The sequence below is a fragment of the Prionailurus bengalensis genome, chromosome B2 (genome assembly GCF_016509475.1).
Source record: "Prionailurus bengalensis isolate Pbe53 chromosome B2, Fcat_Pben_1.1_paternal_pri, whole genome shotgun sequence".
NCBI classification, from domain to species: Eukaryota; Metazoa; Chordata; class Mammalia; order Carnivora; family Felidae; genus Prionailurus; species Prionailurus bengalensis.
The window spans coordinates 106,157,794-106,167,151 of NC_057349.1; positions in this window are offsets into that span (position 1 = coordinate 106,157,794).

A 9,358-nucleotide genomic window follows, 5' to 3' on the forward strand; every position below is an offset into this window, starting at 1 on the left:
CTGTATGATTGTGGGCAAGTTACCTAACCTCTGCGAGACTCTTTTCCTATCTGTGCAGGAAAAACAAAGTGGTCACAAAGTGTGGCTATGGGTTTAGGTGAAATACTATACCTAATCCATCCTGGCACTTAATACATGCTAATTTGTCCCCTTCTTTTTTCAGTCATTCTTGAGAATGGACATTATTGTATTATTGATCATCTTTTTATTTTTTTGAGAGCAAAAACTTTCCCCCATTATTAAAAAAATATTTTTTTAAGTTTACGTACTTTGAGAGAAAGTGTGCATGTGAGCACATGCACGTTGGGGAGGGGCAGAGAGAGGGGGAGAGAGAGAGAGAATCCCAAGTAGGCTCCACACTCAGTGCAGAGCCTGATGCAGGGCTCAATCTCTCAACCATGAGATAACAACCTGAACCAACATCAGGAGTCAGACACCTAACCGACTAAGCCACCAGCTTGGTACTAAATAATTTCAATACAAGTTTTCAAACTTTAAAAATGTTGAAAAGAACGGTACAACAAACATCCATATACTTTCCATTTAGATCCAACAATTGTTAAATATATTCCAGTATGTAATTTATCTACGTATCCATCTTATGTGTATATAGATAGATGTATATAGTTAGATGTATGTATACATACCTACACTGTATATATACGTGTGTGTGTGTGTGTGTGTGTGTGTGTGTGCCCATGTGTGTGTATACAAGTGTATATAGTAGTCCCTCCTTGTCTGTGGAGGATACGTTCTAAGACCCCCAGCAGATTCTTGAAACTGCAGAAGGTACTGAATCCTATATATGCTACGTACTTTCCTATACATACAAACCTATGGTAAAGTTTAATTATAAATTAGGCACAATAAGAGATTAACAACAATAATTAATAATAAAATAGGACAATTATAACAATATACTGTAATAAAAGTTATGTTAATGTGGTCTCTCTATCAAAATATCATATTGTGTTCTACTGAGCCTCCTTCTTTGATGATATGTAAGATAATAAAATGCTTAGGTGAGGTGAATGATGTAGGCACTGTAATGTAGTGTTAGGCTACTATTGACTTTGTGATCATATGTCAGAAGGACTACCTGTTTCCAAATGGGACTACTGTAGTTTCTTTTGGTGAATAATTTGAGAGTAACCTGCAGACATAAGACACTATACGCCTAAATACTTCAGCAAGTATGTCCTAAGAATGAAGACATTTACCCACGTAATCATATTATTCTTTTTTTTTAATGTTTATTTATTTTTGAGAGATACAGAGACAGAATGCAAGTGGGTTAGGGTCAGAGAGAGAGGGAGACACAGAATCCGAAGCAGGCTCCAGGCTCTGAGCTGTCAGCACAGAGTCCAACGTGGGGCTCGAACTCATGAGCTGTGAGATCATGACCTGAGATGAAGTCGGATGCTCAACCGACTGAGCCACCCAGGCACCCCAATCATATTATTCTTATATTTCCCTGACCCATGCCCAGAATGCCTCTTTTAGTGGACATGGTATTTAGAAACCAAGAAATGGACAAGAGGTGTGCTTATTATTACTGTCATTGCTTCTAGGTCCTTTCATGGAACAGAGGTAGAAAATAAGTTTTGGTTTTTTTTTTTAACCACGAGGCAAAATTGGTATTTCCAATATCAGTGGGTTTGTTCTGCATCTTACTATTTTTACTTATACTGGAAATATTTCTTTGCTATGACATAAAAATCTTCCTAGTTATGGCTACATGGTACTGTGTTGTTTGGATGTTCCATAGGTTATTTCAAGTAGCCCTATTATTTGGATTGTCTAGTTCTTTGCTATTACAAAATAATACCACATATATTCTTGTGTGCAAGAATTTTATTTATAGAGGTAGAGGTAGGGTTATGATTGCTGTGTCAAAGTGTAATTATTGCTAAATCCCCTTTATGGGACCTTTCACTTGCAATATATGAGTGCCTATTTCTTCAGAGTCTATGAGCAACTTCTAGATTTTTGCCAGTTTGATGGAGGGGAAATTTTTTGTAGTTTTAATTTGCATTTTATGGTAGATTGTGTTTCCAAAGATGGCTGTTAACAATTCCCACCCCCCATGCTTTTTTTTTTTTGACAGTGTTACCTTGCCAATTTTCCATAAGGAAGTACAATCTGTTCCCCCTTTCCTTGACAATGGGCTGACCAGTGTGACTATGATTAATCACCAGAAGTGACACTGTGCAACTTGCAAGCCTGAACCTTAAAGATCTTGCTTCATTTTCCTTGCTTTTGGAGCCCTGAACTGTCACATAATGAGGTCTACCTTACTGGAGAGGTCACATGAAAAGACAGAGAGCGAGGGCAAGAGAGAGAGAAAAAGAAAGAGAGAGAGAGAGGGAGGGAAGGTGCTAACTCAGTCAGCTCTCAGGTTGTTCTAGCCATCCCAGACAGGTGGGTGAAGCCTTCTGGGATATTTCAGTACCAGCAGAACCCAGCTGATGTGGTCTCAGGAGTGCCCCCAGGCCACGTGGAGCAGAATTATCCAGCTGAGCCTTGCTTAAGTGTCTAACCAATAGAATCATGAGCAAATAAAATGGCTGTTATTTTAAACCAGTGAGTTTGGGGGCAATGGAAAACCAAAACACATTTCTCTTATTACAAATAAGGCTGACAACTTTTTCATAGGTTTATAACCCATATCCTTTCTTTTTATCTGTAAATGTACATGTCTTTGTTCATTTTTAATTCTGTTTTCTAGTATATGTTTTCCTCTTTTTTATGAGCTCTTTACAAATTAGGGATGTTTGTCCTTTGTCTGTAATATAAATTGCAAACCCCTTCATTCCAGTTTATCATTTACCTTTTGATCCTGTTTTTAGCTTTATCTTTACATGCAAACATTTTTTTTTCATTTTTATGTTGTTTAATTTATCAATCTTTTTTAGGTTCTAAGTTTTGATTTATAGTTAGGCAATATTTCCCCACTTACAGGTTATAGAAAAATTCACCCCTATTTTCTTCTAGTATTTCTATAGTTTCTTGCCCTCCCTCCCTCCCTCCCTCCCTCTTTTTCCAAATGGCTAACCAATTGTTACATTTTTCCCAGGTCCATTTTTTGTCCAGTAATTTGAGATGCCATGTTTATAGTACAGTAAATTTTGATTTGTCTTTGGATCCATTTTTGTACTTTTTAGGTTCCATTAGTCTGTTTACCCATGCACCAATACCACACAGTTTTGATTGTACTGTCTTTAATATTTGATAAGGTTTGGCATCCCTACTGTCCTTTTTCAGGATTTCTGAGCTATTTTTGCTTACTTACATAATTAACTTTAGACTAAGCTTATTTACTTCCAGAAGATAACGTTTGTTTCTTTGTTATTTTTGTTGTAGTTTAAATTTATACAACTTGGAGAGAATTGACTTTTTTATGATGTTGAACGGACTTTCCAAGAAGAGGAGACATCATTCCATTTGTTCAAGTATACTCATGAATTTTTCAGTCCTTCACACTTGTTTAAAATTTTTATTCCAGGGGTTCCTGGATAGCTCAGTGGGTTGAGTGTCTGACTTTGGCTCAGGTCATGATCTCACGGTTTGTGGGTTCAAGCCCCGCGTAAGGTTCTGTGCTGACAGCTCAGAGCCTGGAGCCTGCATCTAATTCTGTCTCCCTCTCTCTCTCTGTCACTCATGCTCTGTCTCTCTCTCAAAAATAAACATTAAAAATTAAAAAAAAAAGGGGGGCGCCTCGGTGTCTCAGTCAGTTAAGCGTCCTACTTCGGCTCAGGTCATGATCTTGCGGTTCGTGAGTTCAAGCCCCACGTCAGGCTCTGTGCTGATGGCTCAGAGCCTGGAGCCTGTTTCAGATTCTGTGTCTCCCTCTCTCTCTGACCCTCCCCCATTCATGCTCTGTCTCTCTCTGTCTCAAAAATAAACGTTAAAAAAAATTTTTTTTTAATTAAAAAAAAATTAAAAAAAAATTTTTTTAAATAAAATAAAATAAAAAAATTTTTATTCCACGTATTTCAAATTTATAAGTTTATTTTTGTAAGTATTTAATTTTATTTTTTTCTTTTTCTTGATTTTTATGTTTATTTTATATTCTACTACCTTACTGAATTTTCATATTGTTTATATTAGTTTTGCTTTTGTTTTTCTTAGGTTTTCTAGGTATTCTATCACATAATCAGCAAATAGAGATAATTTTACCTCTTCCTTTCCAATATTTGTCTTTAGCTGTTTGTTTGTTTTTTTTTCTGTTCTAATTTTGTTGGCTAATATCCTGAATATAAAGAGTGGGGGAGATAATAGTAATACATTTATTGACACAATTTCCCAGTAAGTCTATGCACTGCAATGGAGAGAGTCAGCCTAAGACTTCCAAATTCATGTGCGAATGACCCACCTAAGCAGTTTATAGCTCTGTAGCACTGCTACATATTTCACTTTTCTAAACAAAATTCTCAGTACTGATGACACTTTCTAGTTTTCATTTGCTCTAATATCATAAGTAAGAATTATTTGGCAGCTTTATCAAAAGAATATGGCCACCCTAGCCAACAATTTAAAAATGTAGCTGGGTGCCTGGATGGCTCAGTCAGTTAAGCATCCGACTTTGGCTCAGGTCATGACGATTGGTGAGTTCCAGCCTTGCATCTGGCTCGATGCTATCAGCACAGAGGCTGCTTCAGATCCTCTGTTCCCCTCTCTTTGCCTCTCCCCTGCTCTCTCTGTCTCAAAAATAAATAAACATTAAAAAATATTTTTCAAAGCTCCTGGGTGGCTCAGTCAGTTAGGTGTTGGACTCTTGGTTTCAGTTCAGGTCATGATCTCAAGGTTCCTGAGTTTGAGCCTGCATTGGTCCCTGCTCTGACAGCACGGAGCATGCTTGGGATTCTCCCTCTCTCCCTCTCTCTCTGCCCCTCCCCAGCTCACACACTCTCTCAAAATAAATAAACTTAAAAAAAATGTAGTTTCAAAATTACTTAAGAGCAAAATGGCAAGCTTTCGAATAGGAATATTGTATTTTTATTATACAAACAAGTTCTAATGACCAGGCAGCATGATCTAATGATCAGGCCTGCTAAAGCAGCATGTTTTAGGAGGAAACTACCAGAGACAGACTAAATAATATTCAAGGGATCCCATGCTCCATTCAGTCTAGAGAAATGCACAGAGCTAAATATATGAATGCAGGGCTAAATATTCTATTCCAGGAGGGCAGTTGGATTATTTTGCTGCTAGGCTGCATGAGTAAGAACGTACTGGGCTTCCTGCTGGTGTGATCAGGGCCAAGGAGAATGTTGACATCAGTCTTATTCTAATAGCTCAGACTTTGAGTCCAGGTATATTTATGAGGGTGTGGGTTGAAGTATCTCTCCTTTTTTGTGTTCAGGGACTGGGTCCAAGTCCTATGTGGTAAGCTAATAGTAAGATTTACCCATCTCTGTCGTGGTATAACCAGAACACAGGGGTCCAAGATTTGGGGTTGACTGGGAATGATTCCCTTAAGTACAAGACATAGCCTATGTCTGTGGAATTTTTCATATTCTAATTCTGTCTCTGGGAACCATTCTCTAGGAAATCAATACTAGACAAACTAACAATTAGTCCTCGATTTCCATCACAGAAAGACCATTATGTTGTCATTTCATATGTATTTCACTCTATGTTTATATAAAAATCTGTAAGCATTTGAAATGGTTTCCACTGATAAGTCACCATATTATAATTTGAACCCAGTCAATTGTGGGAAAGTTACTTTTGACTGTAACACTTAAATTTGGATGTTTTTAGTATGGAAAAAGAGAAAAATACAAGTTATCTTTAAAAGGAAGTGCTTTGAATATAAAATTTGCTTCCCTGAGGGCAAAACGTAGTTTGCTTACTGCAAATAATTTTCAGGCTACAATATGCTTCTGCAAAGTTTCTAAACCTAGTTTTTATTATAATTCAATTGATCTAACAAACAGCAGTAGGTAAAACAATTTTGATATATTATTAAGCTATAAACTGATTCAGAATAGGAAATCAGAAAGGAAGAAACTTTGGGAATCTGTGAAGATGGTTTTTTTAATTAATTTCTTCATATATTTGAAAGTAAAATATAAGTAACTGAAAAAATGAAATATTGATAATCCTTTTGTTTCATGCTTCCTAAGCTTTCATAATTTATATTATTTTTTTATTAAGGAACCTATATAGTAAGTGTATTTTATATTAAAAGAGCCAGAGTTTTATATTTTCTGTGTATGGCATTATTTTATTACTTATATAGATTTTTTTTTTTAATTTTAAAATGTTCGATATGATTTTGCATTTTTCTTTGATTAACCATTAAAAACCTCAAATGTGTTTGGTATTTTCATTGACTACAAAAAAATAAATTTCTGTTGGTTTAAGCCACCAAATCTGTAATTTATTGCAATAGCCACAGGAAACTAATACAGATGGAAAATATGGAAAAGTTATTAAAGTGATTATTAAATTGATCATGGTGGTAGAAAATAGCCTGACTGGTTAATGTAGATGTGTCAACTGATGTGGGCATGTCAAATAAATTTACAAATAACCAATTTGTCTTTCTATGTAATTAATATTTAAAATATTCATGTAATCTATAACTATTTGTCTATATAATCTCTGAATTGATTCAAAGTATTGTGCTAATATAGACTTAAAAGTTTTTAAGACAAATTGCTTAAAAGGCAGAGTTCATTTAAGGCTGAGGGGAGTATGAATTTGGCCTTCTCAGTAGGTCATTGAATGGACAGCATGAAAATTACTTTTTCTTCTTTTTTGATTTTTATTCATTTTTGAGGCAGCACAAGTTGGGGAGGGGCAGAGAGAGGGACACAGAGGATCCGAAGCCAGCTCTGCATCAACAGACTGATCAGCAGTGAGGCTCAAACTCACAAAACTGCAAGATCATGACCTGAGCTGAAGTTGGATGCTCAACTGAGCCACCCAGAGCCCTGAATATTACTTTTTGAACAAATAGTTATAAGGTGGATGCCAGTCTCATGTTGCTATGTCTAAACAGTTCAAAGATGTATTGGATAGTCAGCATTTCTTTTTTTTTAAATATATTTTTTAATGTTTATTTTTGAGAGAGAGACAGAGAGCACAAGCAGGGGAGGGGCAGAGAGAGAGGGAGTCACAGAATCTGAAGCAGGCTCCAGGCTCTGAGCTGTCAGCACAGAGCCTGACGTGGGGCTCAAGCCCACGAACTGAGATCATGGCCTGAGCTGAAGTCGGACGCTTAACCGACTGAGTCACCCCGGTGCCCCCTTTTTTATTTTTAAGTAATTTATCTGGTGGCCTTTTTTAGTCTTCTGAAAGTGATATTCAAGTGGCTTCAATCTAATGTGATTTTCCTAAATATTACCTGTAATTCAAATAAGTAATTGGCATGCCTCTCATAAAGAGTTTTTTCTTGGCCTGGAGAAAGATGACTTCTCTGAGGGAAAATTACAGAGAAATAAGCCTGCTTTCATTCAGGTGTACATGGGATACATATGTGTACGTAGAAATAGTCCCACCAAGTCTGTCACTGGCTTTGGAGTGTGAGATGCAACACCAAATATAAAGCATTCGGGAGATGAACAGGAATACACAAAGCATCTCCAGGCAAATGATTCCATTAAATATTAACTTATGAGTTACTTGGAAGCAGAAGCTCATCTATACGTAAATATGCAGAATACCTAATTACTTGCAAAATCAGACGCTATCAGATGTATTCTGAGGTCCTCAGCGTATCAGGTGGAGAAGACCAGCCATGATGCTCACAGAATATCAATTGGTGATGCTTTTAATTAATTTAGAAGAAAATCATCGCTCACCTGCTGCCTACTCATGCGGGCCCGGGCGGGGGAAAAGAGAAGTTAAATAAATGAGTACGTGTGCTTGGAATGTGAGTTTTTGTCATCATAAAAAAAGAAACAGATATAACACAAAAACTAGTACTACTTAAGTCCTGAACTGGTGATTATGTCCAAGAATTCTCTGGAATTCTAGTATTTTCTAATCTAGCATGTTGTCCGAAAAGATGAACTTGAAACTTGCTAGTTCCGCCTGGTTTGAAGAGGGCTTCTCCAACCTAGATGTCAGCATCATTCTTTTTTACCTCAAAATTTCTGTCTGCAAGCTGTGTGAGGAAAGGACGTTTCTTCGTGTCACAACTAATCCTCACACTGTACCTCTGATACCATCTCTTCCTCTCTTCAGGACCTTTGCTTTTTCCTTCCCATTTTCAGTCACTGTCTGCTAAATACAGGGGATTCTTTCCCTGAGTTACAAATGTTACATTTCTAGTTTCTGGGATTCTATACTCTCCTGTATACTTGGAGTTTATGATTCATTCGTTTTCCTAAGAAATGAATTCTAGAAAGACCCAGTATTACTTCCCTAACCTGTTTTTGTTGTTTAATTTAAAAATCTGCAGACCAGGGTGCTTGGGGTGGCCCAGAGGCTTAAGTGTTGACTCTTGGTTTCGGCTCAGGTCATGATCTCAGGGTTTGTGAGTTCGAGCCCTGAGTTGGGCTCAGTGCTGACAGCAGGGAGCCTGTTTGCAATTCTGTCTCTCCCTCTCTCTCTGCCCTTCTGCTTGCTTACTCTCTCTCTCTCAAAATAAATAAATAAACTTAAAAAAAAAACCTGCCAACCATTATGGCCATCTTTTTAAAAAATGTTTACTTATTATTTTTTAATCTTTATTTTTGAGAGAGAGAGAGAGAGAGCAGGGGAGGGGCAGAGAGAGAGGGAGACACAGAATCTGAAGGAGGCTCCAGGCTCCGAACTGTCAGCACAGAGCCCGACGCAGGGCTCGAACTCACAAACTGTGAGATTATGACCTGAGCCAAAGTTGGACGCTTAACTGACTGAGCCACCGAGGCACCCCGTATGTGTATTTATTTTTGAGACAGTGCGAGTGGGGGAGGGGCAGAGAGAGAGGGAGACACAGAATCCAAAGCAGGCTGCTCTGCGCTGACAGCAGAAAGCCCAATGTGGGGCTCCAACCCACCAACCGTGAGATCATGACCTGAGCCGAAGTCGGATGCTCAACCAACTGAGCCACCCAGGTGCCCCATGGTCATCTCTTTCATTCCAGGTATTATGCTAGATAATGAGGGTATGAAGACAAATGACAAAGACCCCACCTTAGCACATACAGTGTGAGATTAGTCTTGATAAGGAGGAACACTTTTACCCCAGAGACAGGTCAAGATATAACTCGCGGGAAATGGGTGCCTAAGTGGATCATCAGGCTGCAGTGTGATAAGCAAAATCATGGTCACTTTACCATTTTGGAGTAAGGATGTCTACTCCAGGGCAGTGGTTGGAAGGACAGGAAAGGATTCAGGAAAGGAGTCTGAGCTGCGTAAGA